Genomic DNA, 12,728 nt, shown 5'->3' on the forward strand with positions numbered 1-12,728 from the left:
TCCAGAAAGAAAATACTAATTCCATGTTTTTCTTGCCATTTTATTTGTTTATTTACTGGCAGTACTGGGGTTTGAACTCAGGGCCTCATGAGTGCCAAGTCAGACACTCAGTCTGACCACTCTGCCAGCCTTTTACATGTTGGGTATTTTTTAGAAAGGGTCTTGAGAACTCTTTGCCCAGGTTGGCCTTGGACCTCGATCCTCCCGATCTCATGCCTCCTGCGTAGCTAGGATTATAGGTGTAAGCCACATGTATCTGGCCTGTTCATTTATTTGTTTATTCAGTGGACTGAGGTTTGATCTTGAACTCAGTGCAAAATGCCTATAATTAAATCCTGGCTCTGCCATTTACTAGCTCCTTTTTTTGTGTGTTTGTTTCATTTGGATTTGATTTTGATTTTTTAGACAGGGTCTTGCTATGTAGCACAGACTGGCCTCAAACTCTCAGTCCCCTTGCCTTTTGAGTACCACCATATCCAGCTTAGCTACCTATTTATTTGAACAAGTTATTTAATCACTCATTTTTTCTCACTTATAAAGTGGCCATTGCTCTACTTCTCGCTACATTAAAAAACCACCTTAAAACTCTATGACTTCAAATAACACTCTACTGTTTTCTTTCAAATTTTGGGGAGTTAACTGAGTTCTGTTGGGTGATTCTTATTTGGGGTGTCTCATAGGGCTGGCTGGAATTTTCTAAATACTTCTTTGACCTGACTCACAGGGCTGGGAGGTTAGTCACCGCTGGGGCTCTAGAGTATTTCTGTCTTTTGGTGTCTACTTGAAGCTTATTCACTTGGAATCTGGCTTCCCTCAGAATGAGACATTTACCAGCATAGCCTGAGGAGTTCCAGAATGTCACTTCTGCTGCATTCCATTGCCCAGTCAGGAAGGTCAGCTAGCCTCAAGGGGTGAGGAATTGCACCAATAGATGGGAGGTGTGGGAAAGAGTCTGCAGCTGTTTTTAATCCACCATGGCTCTAATAATAGTACTTACCTCAGGGCTGCTGCTTAGTTGGGTTAATATTTTTTTTACACCAATGTTGGGCACTTAATAGTACATATACTTTTCTTTTTTTATTTTCTGTAATGCTTAGGATCAAACCCAGGGCCTCAGGCATGGTAGGCAAGCAGTCTAGTGCTCAGTCACACCCCCAGCTGTGCCATATAGTTCTCTTATTATTCAGGAGGCAGAGATCAGGAGGATCCAGGTTCAAAGCCAACCAGGACAACAAGTTCTTGAGACCCTATCTCAAAAAAAATCCAAACAAAAAAAACCCCATCACAAAAAAAGGGCTGATAGAGTGGCTCAAGGTGTAGGTCCTGAGTTCAAGCCCCAGCACTGCAAAAAAAAAAAAAAGAAAGAAAGAAAGGAAAGGGTGTCAGCAGCAGAAGAGCTCAGGTGCAAGAAGAGTGAAACAGAAATGATGCCTGGTTTGTGCTGTCAGGTGCAAGTCAGGCTCTCCTATACTTAAAAAACATTTTATATTCCTGGCCGTTTTTTTTTCTTTTATTCATATGTGCATACAATGTTTGGGTCATTTCTCCCCCCTTCCCACCTCCCCCTATTCCTGGCCATTTTAGTTTTTTTTTTTTTTTTTTTTTGGCACTACTAGGGCTTGAACTCAGGGCCTCATGCTTACTAATCAGGTGCTCTACCACTTAAGCCACTCTGCCAGCCCCTCCTGGCCATTTTAAAAGAAAGTGTTCTTATGTGTGTTAGGACCCTTATAAATCTGAATAATCTTTGTCACAGTAAATTTACTTCTAATACTGTCCACTAAGGACCTAGCAAAAATGTGTGCAAAGATACATATGGGGAACTAGATGTGTGTGTGTGCACGCACAAAGATAGAGAAAGTGATGCCTGAGTGGAGCCTTAGAGTGTTCAGAGGAGTTAGGCCAGCCTATGGGGTGGAGAACAGGAAGAAGGGAAAGTGTTCCCATAGAGGAAGCAGCCTGTGCCAAGGTGCAGAGATGCACAGAGCAGATGGTGTGTTGGGGAACTAGAAGAGATTGCACGTTACTGGAGCAAAGAATAAACTGTGTGTGTGGGGGGGCGGGGGTAAGACAGAAGGGGGAAGAAGTGAGTGGCAGAACACAATTACCATGTGCATTTGCTCCCTCCATTTTGCAGTGCTGGTGACAAGGCAGGCCTTTCACATGCTGGGCAAGTGCTCTACCACTCAGCTAAATCCCAGTCCTATGCCAATTTTAACCTCATAGCTGTGTTATTCTTCGTGTGAACAACACATTCTTTAGGTTGGCATGTATACACAGAGAGATAAGAAAACTAACCCTGTGTGGAGGAAATTTGAACCAGAAGTAGTGAGCTATCCTTGAGTTTGAATGTTGTTTGAAACAATAAAATGAGGGAGATTAAAGAGTCATGCTACTTTGATGTCAGATGAAATCATCTCTGTGTTTAATACATCGGTCAAAGTTCAAGAACTGGTTATCTTTGTAGAAGTACAGCTCCTCTTGGAAAGGTCATTACAACAGCCTGGGAGTAGTGGGGTGATGAGTTTGTTTTTTGGGTAAAAAGTTATCTTTTTAGCCGGCTCCACTGTAAAACAAGTTTGGGGTTTTTTTGAGACTAGGTCTCCCTATGTAGCCCAGGCTGGCCTCGAACTTGCTACCGTCCTGTCTCATCCTCCCAAATACTGGGAGTATAGGCATGAGCCACCATGCCTGGTAAAACAAAACTTTTCTCATTGTAAATAGACTTATGTTCATTTGCATAACAAGAAATTGCTCCATATTTACCATTACTACTCTGTTTCAGAAGCTACCTGGTATTCCCACCATTTGATTGTTCTTTCTTTTTTTTTTTTTTTTTTTAAATTTTATTTTGGTGGTCTTGGGGCTTAAACTCAGGGCCTTGCACTTGCTAGGCAGGACTCTACCACTTGAGCCATAGGGAAATCTTCCACCCACCTCTTCCCTGCATATGCTTCAGTTGTTCTTTGACCACAAAGATCATGACCAACACTTTGTGTCACTGTCAAACTACAGGAGAAGAAAAGAAAACCCTCTTTCTCCTATTTTTCTAGGTTCTTTAGCTGGTCCTACATTTTAAATTTTTTATTTACTTATTTATTTTTGTGATGCTGGAAATCAAACCTGGGGCCTTGTGCATGCTACATCTGCAGCCTGGTCCTGGGACTTCAACAGACACAAGATTAGTAAGAGGAAGACAGAGTTTATTTACATGTGCAGAGCACATACACACAGGAGAAACTCAATAATGAAACACTCACAGGGGTGGTTAAAACTTGAGGCTTACATAGTACCTTGAAAAAGAACAATTTATTTGTAGAAGAATAACAAGACAAAGGAGAAGGGTTTAGACTTTTAGGGCAGCAAACCGTGGGAAGGTAAATACATGGAGAGAAAGGAAATGGAGGCTGAGGGTTTTTCAGGGAAGCATGTTATTTAGAACCCTCTGTGAGTCCCATCTCTGGGTTGATAAACATTTGGCTAAGAAGATCTAGAATGATGAACAGTTATTTTTCTTCTCCTGCATGGAAGAGAGGGACACCTTACAACTGGGAATTTATGTCCTGCTTTTTGTCAAATGAGGGGAGGAGTGTTTCTCACATCTTTAGCCCATTGTGATCCTTATGCCACATGGCTTAAGGGTTCCCTGAGATAGAGGCACCACCAAGCACTGGCTAAACAGTAACACAGCTCACAGGTGGGTTATGAGACCCACTGGGTTGGTGACTTGAAACAATTACATTTTAAAAATGTCCCTCTCTCCATGCCTCAAATAGTTCAGAAGAATGTAAGTGATTTTAAAGGGACCATTCATGGTGGAGGAACCATCTCGCAACTTGGAATTCCGGCTACAGAATTGAAGAGGTGAGCACTAGCATGTGTGCTTCAGAGATGATCTGACCCAGCTATGCTTACAAAAGTCCAAGAAGACAGCATTGTGACTGTGTGACTTCGAGCAATCTACTTATCTCTCCACTTGTTTTTTTGGTGGGACTGGGGTTTGAACTCAGGGCTTTGTGCTGGCAAAGCAGGAGCGCTATTGCTTGAGCCACACCTCCAGTCTATTCTGCTCTGGTTATTTTGGAGGGGTTGGGGGCCTTGAGAACTATTTTCCAGGGTTGACCTTGAACTGAGATCCTCTGGATCTCTCAGCCTCCCGAGGCTGGATTACAGGCCCTTGGCTCCCTAGCTTTTTCTTATCTATTGAATTGATTTTAGCAGTACCTATACCTCCGGGGGGTTTTCAAGGAACAAATGAGGTAATACAAGTGAAACTCTTAAAGAGCAATGCTTAGTCCAAATAAGTCAGTTAGCCCATGTTGTTATTACAGATACAAAAAGGAGAAGGGGTCCTGAGTCTCTTATTAATTTGCAATTGACTGAGAAAGTCCCATAATATCTCTGTGTCAGGGTTTTACTAGCCTGTGAGCGAAGTTGGACTAAGTCAGTAAAATTGTGTTGTGGAGCCTTAGGGCTCACCTGAAGGATTGTAGAGGGAAAGAGGAGATCCTGAGAGCCGAATACCTACTCCACCCAGAGCTCCATCTTGTCTCTATTTTGTCTCCATTAAAGAACTCTGCTAAACAAACCAACTACTTAACAAAATAATCTTGGCCAGGTGCTAATGGCTCACGCCTCAAATCCTAACTACTTGGGAGGCTGAGATTGGGAGGATCTCAGTTAAAGGCCAGCCAGGCAAGTAGTTCTCGAGACCCCCCATGTCCAAATAATAAGTAGAGAAAAATGTACTGGAGGTGTGGCTCAAGCAGTGGAGTGTCTGCTTTGCTGTCGTGCAAAGCTCAGAGTTCAAACCCCAGTCCCACAAACACACAAAAGCCAAGATAATCTTTTAAGGTTATTTCAACTCAAGATTTTATAATTTTGCAAAGCTCACATTGTGTCTCTGTTGTTATGGTTTCAAAACAAAGGGTTTGAAAGTTTGCAGGATAAGATCAACTTATGACTGTAGGCACAGAACCAGGACAGCCTCTTGGTCTCCTGACAGAGATAAGAGGATCTCTCAAGGCTGATAGGAAGGAGATCTTCAAATGATCAATGTTTAATAATAATTGTGGACATTCCTGAGCCCTATTTATGGAGAAACAAATCCTGTATTATTGTTTCTTAGTTTGTTTCCCCTCCCCCAACACACACACACTGGGAATTGAACCCAGGGCCTCATGCTACTTGAGCTATGCCCCCAGCCCTTCAGTTTACTTTTTTTATTTTTTTTGGTGGGTCTGGGGTTTGAACTCAGGGGTTCGAGCTTGTAAAGCAGACACTTTACCACTTGAGCGACACCTGCAATCCATTTTACCCTTGTTATTTTGGAGATGGAATCCCATGAATTATTTGACTGGACTGGCCTCAAACCTTGACCCTCCAAATTGTAGCCTCCCAAGTAGCTACGATTACAGGCACGAGCCAACAGGGCCCAGCCTTAGTTTATTATGAATAGAGGAGTACATATTCTTTTGGACAGTGTTGGTGACAATCTAGTCTATGATTGCACGTTTATTACCCAATACTTTTCTGGGAAACTGAAGTCTCATGTGTGCTGAGTTATAACTTATTAAGAAAGAGGACCTTCAGGAAGGATTCAATCATCACTTTTACTTAGATTTGGTTTGTAAAAGGCTATAGGATGGTTATTGCCATACTATGGCAACATTCAAGCAAGAATTTGTATATTTCAAATCCAATTCTCTGTAGTTTTTTTTTTTTTTTTTTTTTTTTGGCAGTACTGGTCCTTGAACTCAGGGCCTCAGGCTTGCTATACTGGTGCTCTATCACTTGAGCCACTTCACCAGCCTTCAGATGCAATTCTCTAATGTAGTTCTAATTTCGAAGCTCCAATCATTCTGGGCCTGTAATCCTAGCTACTCAGGAGGCAGAGACCAGGAGTATCGAGGTTTGAAGCCAGCCTGGGCAAATAGTTCTGCTAGACCCTATCCCGAAAAAACCCATCATGAAAAAAAGGCTGGTGGAGTGGTTCAAGGTATAGGTCCTGAGTTCAAACTCCAGTCCAGCCAAAAAAAAAAGAGAAAAACTCCAGTCATAAAAGAGATAATAGGCCAAGTTGGACTACAAAGACAGATCCTGTCAAGAAAAAAAGAGGTTGTAACGGTGGTGGGGAATTGAGGAAATGTTGGCCAAAGAATACAAAATTAAAGTTAGATAGGAAGAGCCAGTGCTGATGGCTCATGCCTATAATCCTAGCTACTTGGGAGGCTGAGATTGTAAGGATCTGGGTTTGAGACCAGCCCAGGCAAAGAGTTCAAGAGCCCCTACCTACAAAATAACCAAAGAAAAATGGACTGGACATGTGACTCAAGTGGTAGAGCACCTGCTTTGCCAGTTCAAAGCCCTGAGTTCAAAATCCAGTCCTACCCAAAAAAAAAAAAAAAAAGTTAGGAAGAGTAAGTTGAAGAAATCTGTTGTAAGGGTTAGTAGAGTGGCTCAAGTGGAAGAATGCCTGCCTAGCAAGCCTAGCAAGCATGAGGCAGGCTAAAATTAGGGAAAGTTCAGGGCTCAGAAAAAGACAGCCATGCTGTGACTCAGGACCACCCTCATCTGGCCTGGGAACCACCCAGGCCCCTCTTCACTCATTGATTAATGGATGAAAATCACAGGTTCCTTCCTTCTCATAGGTTAGCATAAGTTTTAAAAGCACCAGGTAAAGAGAAGCAGGCTCTCTTCCTCCAGATTCCACGTGGGCCCACCATGCTTCCCTTTGTATTTCCCTTTCCTAACTTTTCATAAACTCCATTTACACCCACATGTCCTTCCATGGATTCTTCCACATTGGACACAAAGAATTTGGAAGTCTCTGATCACAGACACCATCCCTCCAGGCAATACCAGCACCACCAACAAAGAAAGGAAAGAAAAGAAAAGAAAGAAAGAAAGAAAGAAAGAAAAGAAATTTATTGTAGAAGGGACACTGGTGGCTCATGTCTGTAATTCTAGCTACTAGGGAGGGAGAGATCAGGAGGATCTCAGCTCAAAGCCGGCCCCGGGAAATTGTTCCTGAGACCCTATTTGGAAAATACGCCACACAAAAAAGGGCTGGCCAAGTGGCTCAAGCATGAGGTCCTCAGTTCAAAACCCAGTACCACTAAAAATATCTGTTGTTGATATAATGTAATGTAGTTATACTCCTGAAAAATGCTGAGAAAGAGGATGTGTTGCCCCCAAATGACAACTATGTGAGATAATGCAAGTGTTACCAGATTTAACTATTTCATATATATATATATATATATATATATATATATATATATATATATATATATATATATATATATATATATGTAGTGCAATACTGGGGTTTGAACTCAGGGCCTCAAGTTTTGTGCTCTGCCACTTGAGCCATGTACCAGATCTTTTTGCTTTATTTTTTAAATTGGTCTCGTTTTTTGCCTGGGGCAGCCTAGGACTTCCATCCTTCTACCTATGCTTCCCACATAGCTGGGATGGCAGAAATGTGTCAGAAGCTCAGATTTCCTTCCTTCCTTCCTTCCCTCTCTCCTTTCTTTCTTCCTTCTTTTCTCCTGAACTCAGGGCCTATACTTCAAACCATGCCATCACCCCTTTTTTGTGATGGTCTCACCAACTATTTGCCCAGGCTGGCTTCTAACCAAGATCCCCCTGATCTCTGCTTCCTAAGTAGCTAGGATTATGGGCGTGAGCCACCAGCACCTGGCAGAAGTCCAGATTTCAATGTGTATGTACTTTGTATATCATGTACTTTGTACAAGATAAATACAATTTTATTGGTCAGTTTCAAAATAAGTAAATTTAGAAAATGAAGAAAGAGATCATAGGATCAAACCCAGGACCTTGAGCATGCTAGGCAAGTGCTCTACCACTGAGCCACACCCTCAGTCTGTGTGGGATGTTAAAATGTTAAATGACTGAAGGTTTTTGGTGAATAATAAGCTTATGATGTGTTTTCTGTTGGATTAAGCTACAAACAGTACTCTTATTTTTCCTACATTTCAGACTTTCCCAGAATAAAAACTGTTATGCCTGCCCTAGCAACCATGATGCCCTGGGTTCAAACATGAGCACTACAAAAAAAAAAGTTTAGCTTTATAAGCCTGTGTTAAATTCTAGTATATGAGCTCCATTCTGTTATTTCCATCTTGCCTTCCCTAGTGTCTCTGAACTACAGTTTTCATTTCATGCAGTAGTTTTGTTTTGTTTTTTACAGTGCTGGGGATCAAACCCAAGGCATCACACATGCAAGCCTTGCTGGGCCTGTATGAAATAGTTTAAGGGCAATGACTTTCTTCAGATAAGACACATGATCCCTCGGAGGTGTGCAGCTTCTTCTGTTTAATATTTAATTCTCATTTTGAACTCACCTACTTCAGGCTGTGTTACAAGTTATTGCAGTTGTGTGTGTGTGTGTGTGTGTGTGTGTGTGAGAGAGAGAGAAAGAGAGAGAGAGAAAGAGAGAGAGAGAGAGATCTCCTCGCCCCCCCTTAGTTCTTATGGTGGCTCTTTGGCTGGATCTAGGAATCCAATTAATACAAGAGCTGGTTATCGAGGGAAGAGCATTAAAATTTCATTAATTTTACAGGTGCACGGGAATCTTCACACAAGAGTGAAGTCTAATAAATGACTGAAGCAGTATGGTTTTCTACTTTTTAGACAAAGAGCAATAGATTTGCAAAGGAATGACAAGACAGATGGATCTCTGGACTAGGCCGTAAACTCTAGGGATGTTTATAAAAGCTACTTGGGGTGGCGGTAGGAAATGCAGAAGCTACTGGAAGATAAGGATTGCTTCAGTTTGTTTATTCAGGTTCCCTGCGGCCCGAATTATCAACGATCTGTAATCAAGGCTCTGCACCAGCCCTGGAATGGGAGGACAGTCCTCAAAGGGGAATCTTTATGGTTTGCTGTGTGCAGGGAAGACAGGACGAGTGACCCCTTCAGAAGTTACAGTCCTCACTGCATTTCAGCTTGAAAGTATCCACATAGTAATTTAACATTTAGAGGTAGCATGTCCTTAATGCCTTCACAGTCAACATAACGTATGAATGTAAGTATGTAGTGTTTCTATGTTTTTATGAAAAATTAAAGTCTAAATTTTATACTAATTTTTTTTTTCAGTACTGGGGCTTGAATTCAGGGCCTACACCACAAGCCACTCTACCAGTCCCTTTTTTGTGATGGGCTTTTTTTGAGATAGGGTCTCAACAACTATTTGCCTGGTCTGGCTTAGAACCTTGATCCTCCCGATCTCTGCCTTCTGAGTAGTTAGACAGGTGTGAGCCATGGGTTCCCAGCACTAATCATTCTTATATCTACATTTTTCCCAATGATGAAAAGTACTGTACATACAGTGCTTAGCCTTGACCCCTGTCTCTGGGTTTCCCTAGTCAGAGATGACCACTGGTGGCTATTCCTAACATATCTTTTCAAAGATATTCAAGACATTTTTTCTGACATAGGAAACCAAAACTTGGTTGGGGATGAAGTGCAGTGGTAGAGGGCTTGCTCAACATGTGCAAGCCCCTGGGTCCATTCCCCACCCAGAAGCAAAACATCTATATATAGAGTGACCCAAGTGGTAGAGCGCCTGCCTAGCAAGTTTGAGGCCCTGAGTTCAAACTCCAGTACTGCCAGAAAAAAAACACAAAACTTGTATATACAATATTTCATGTGCTCCTAGAAGTTAGGCAGAAGAGGTCTTCTCCAAAGTTGCCAGGCACTACTGGCTCACACCTGTAATCCTAGCTACTCAGGAGGCAGAGATCAGGAGGATTGTGATTCGAAGCCAGCCAGGGCAAATAGTTCAAGATACCCTGTCTCAAGAAAACCCATCACAAAAAAGGACTTGGTAGAGTGGCTCAAGGTGTAGACCCTGAGTTCAAACCCCAGTACTGCCAAAAAACAAAAAAAAAAGGCTCATTTTTGCCTAATAGAATGTTTATAGATTAAAAAAAAAAAGGCTCATAGTTGTTAAACATTTTAGCTATGTTTGTAACTAGTAAGTCAATCAGTCAATCGTACAGTCAGTTAAAAGGTTTCATTGGGTACCTCTTGTCACCAAGCACTGGGTTAAAGAGTAGAGCCAAGACTCAAGTTCAAATATATTATAACTCAGTGTTGTTTTTGTTACTTTCAGTAGTTCTTGAATGCCTTAGGTTTGTTTTTGTTTTTTGTTTTTTGTTTTGTGGAACAGGGCTTTGAACTCAGGGCCTCATACTTACAAGGCAGACAGTCTTACCACTTGAACCTTTCTGCCATCCTTGAATGCCTTACTTTAAAGACCTAAAAGTTTGTAAATTTAATGAGGCTTACTTACCATTTAAATCTGTTTAATAGAAAAAGCTTAATTACAGAATATAACATACCCAACAATATTCCCCAACAGCTGAGGGCAACGAAAAGAGGAAAGTAAAGGCTTGGCTTTTCTAAATGTATTATCTGCCTGCTAGGCATTCTGGGTTTTCATTTGAAAGATTTATTAAGAAAGTCCACATGTTACAAGGAAGTGTGAGTCGGTTTAAAGTTTTACCCTGTTAGTGCACTCCACCCTTAAATGATCTTACTGACTAATAGGACTGGCAGCGTTCTCCCTGACCAGATGTGCATTCCACTTACCAGATTGTTCTTTGTGTCTTCTGCTAATTTGCAGTGTCAGACAAAAAACAGATTAAAGAATTTCTGAAAAGAAATGAAAATCAGCAAGATGTAGTTCTTCCTTGATTTCCAAATTGGCCTGGCACAGAGGCCTCACCTCACGGTCGTAGGGTGGTTACGCTCCCTGGTGTTAGAGGCCTGGCTCCTTGTGCCCACAGTGACTCAGATGCCAGCTGCCCCGAACAGGAAGGCCTGAGATTCATGTGACAAGCCACCAGCCTTTATGAGAGCAAACAAAGCAGGTGAGATCTCGCTCTCTCCTCCCCCCAGTTTTAGGTTTCACTTCAGGATGTTTCTTTTTTCCTTCTTCAGACTGCTCTGGATTTTCTCTTTGACCCAATTTCATCAGTGCAGAAATATTGTCCAGAGAGGCCTGCTGAGATTCTGCCTGGGCTTGCCTCACTGAAGAAAGCCAGCAATCTGTTTGCACATCAGGAATGGAAAAAATGTCTCTGTGCCTCAGAGATTACACAGCACACTTCTTTCCAGAATGAATCAACTCCTTCCAACAGGGATCATTTTCATTAGCTGGGAAAATGAAGTTGCCAATTCTTAGTAGCCATTCTCTAGATTTCGGGAACGATCACAGATCTTCACAGCTTCTTGGAGCTTTTCTTCACCAGATTCAGGTCACTGTTTTCCAAAGTGTGGTCTGAGGGCTTCCTGCATTTGAATCATCTGGAGAAGAACACAGTAATCTTTTTTTCCCCTTTGCCTCTGTTACAAAGGTATTTATTTCAGTAAACAAAACACTGGTTCTTTTAAAATTATATAAACATTCACATTATTTCATTGGGCACCAGTGTGACTCATGCCTATATTCCTAGCTATGTAGGAGGCTAAGATTGGGAGGCTCACAGTTTGAGGCCAGCGGGCAAATAGTTTGTGAGACCCCATCTCCAAAATAACCAGAGCAAAATGAACTGGAGGTGTGGCTCAAGCAGTAGAGTACCTGTTTTGCAAGCACAAAGCTCTGAGTTCAAACCTAGTCACACCAAAAAAAGAAAGAACATTATTTTAATTTACTTATTACAGGCTGCAGTTTACGTGCCCAACCCTGTTGAAAGTTTGGTAACTCCTAGTGGTGGAGCCTTCCTCAACCACCTTGTCTGCTTACAAAACTTGATTCTCCTTTTCCTGTGTTTTTTTTTTTTTTTACAGGCTCTTGCTATGTAGCCCAAGTTGGCCTTGAATTTGTAATCCTTCTGCCTCAGCCTCTTCCCAAGTGTTGGGATTACAGGCATGCACCACCATGGTGTAATTTATGTTTTTAGATTTCTTTTTGTTTTGTGACAACAATGGGGTTTGAATTTAGGGCCTTGTGCTAGCAAGGCAGGCACTCTACTACTTAAGCCACACCCCAACCCCAATCTGTGTTTTAAAGAAGTGCTATAACTCATTTGTTTTTTTTCCTTTTATTCATATGAGCATACAATGTTTGGGTCATTTCTCTCCCCTTCCCCCCGCCCCTCCCTTACCAACCCTGCCTCCTCCCTTTCCCCCCCACCCCCTTGCTACCAGGCAGAAGCTATTTTGCCCTTAACTTTAATTTTGTTGAAGAGAGAGTATAAGCAATAATAGGAAGGAACAAGGGTTTTTGCTAGTTGAGATAAGGATAGCTATACAGGAGTTGACTCACATTAATTTCCTGTGCGTGTGTGTTAGCTTCTAGGTTAATTCTTTTGGATCTAACCTTTTCTCTAGTTCCTGGTCCCCTTCTTCTATTGGCCTCTGTCACTTTAAAGTATCTGCATTAATTTCTCTGCATTGAGGGCAACAAATGCTAGCTAGTTTTTTGGGTGTCTTACCTATCCTCATACCTTCCTTGTGTGCTCTCACTTTATCATGTGATCAATGTCCAATCCCCTTGTTGTGTTTACCCTTGATCTAATGTCCGCATATGAGGGGGAACATATGATTTTTGGTCTTTTGGGCCAGACTAACCTCGCTCCAGTTCCATCCATTTACTTGCGAATGATAGGATTTCATTCTTTTTCATGGCTGCATAAAATTCCATTGTGTATAAATACCACATTTTCTTAATCCATTCATCAGTAGTGGGGCATCTT

The 12,728-nt window shown here is 41.8% G+C and overlaps 1 protein-coding gene across 1 annotated transcript in view; it reads right to left on the reverse strand.

Annotated features, from left to right (window-relative positions):
• Dennd4c (DENN domain containing 4C) overlaps positions 1-10,825 on the reverse strand; it is a 119,211-nt gene extending 108,386 nt beyond the window's left edge. Inside the window, exon 1 of the mRNA XM_074051732.1 lies at positions 10,621-10,825. The gene's annotated coding sequence lies outside the window, so the exon portion shown is untranslated. The remainder of the gene's footprint in view (positions 1-10,620) is intronic.
• Between the last annotated feature and the right edge of the window lie 1,903 nt (positions 10,826-12,728).

This window comes from Castor canadensis, chromosome 13 (assembly GCF_047511655.1).
Source record: "Castor canadensis chromosome 13, mCasCan1.hap1v2, whole genome shotgun sequence".
Lineage (NCBI taxonomy): Eukaryota > Metazoa > Chordata > Mammalia > Rodentia > Castoridae > Castor > Castor canadensis.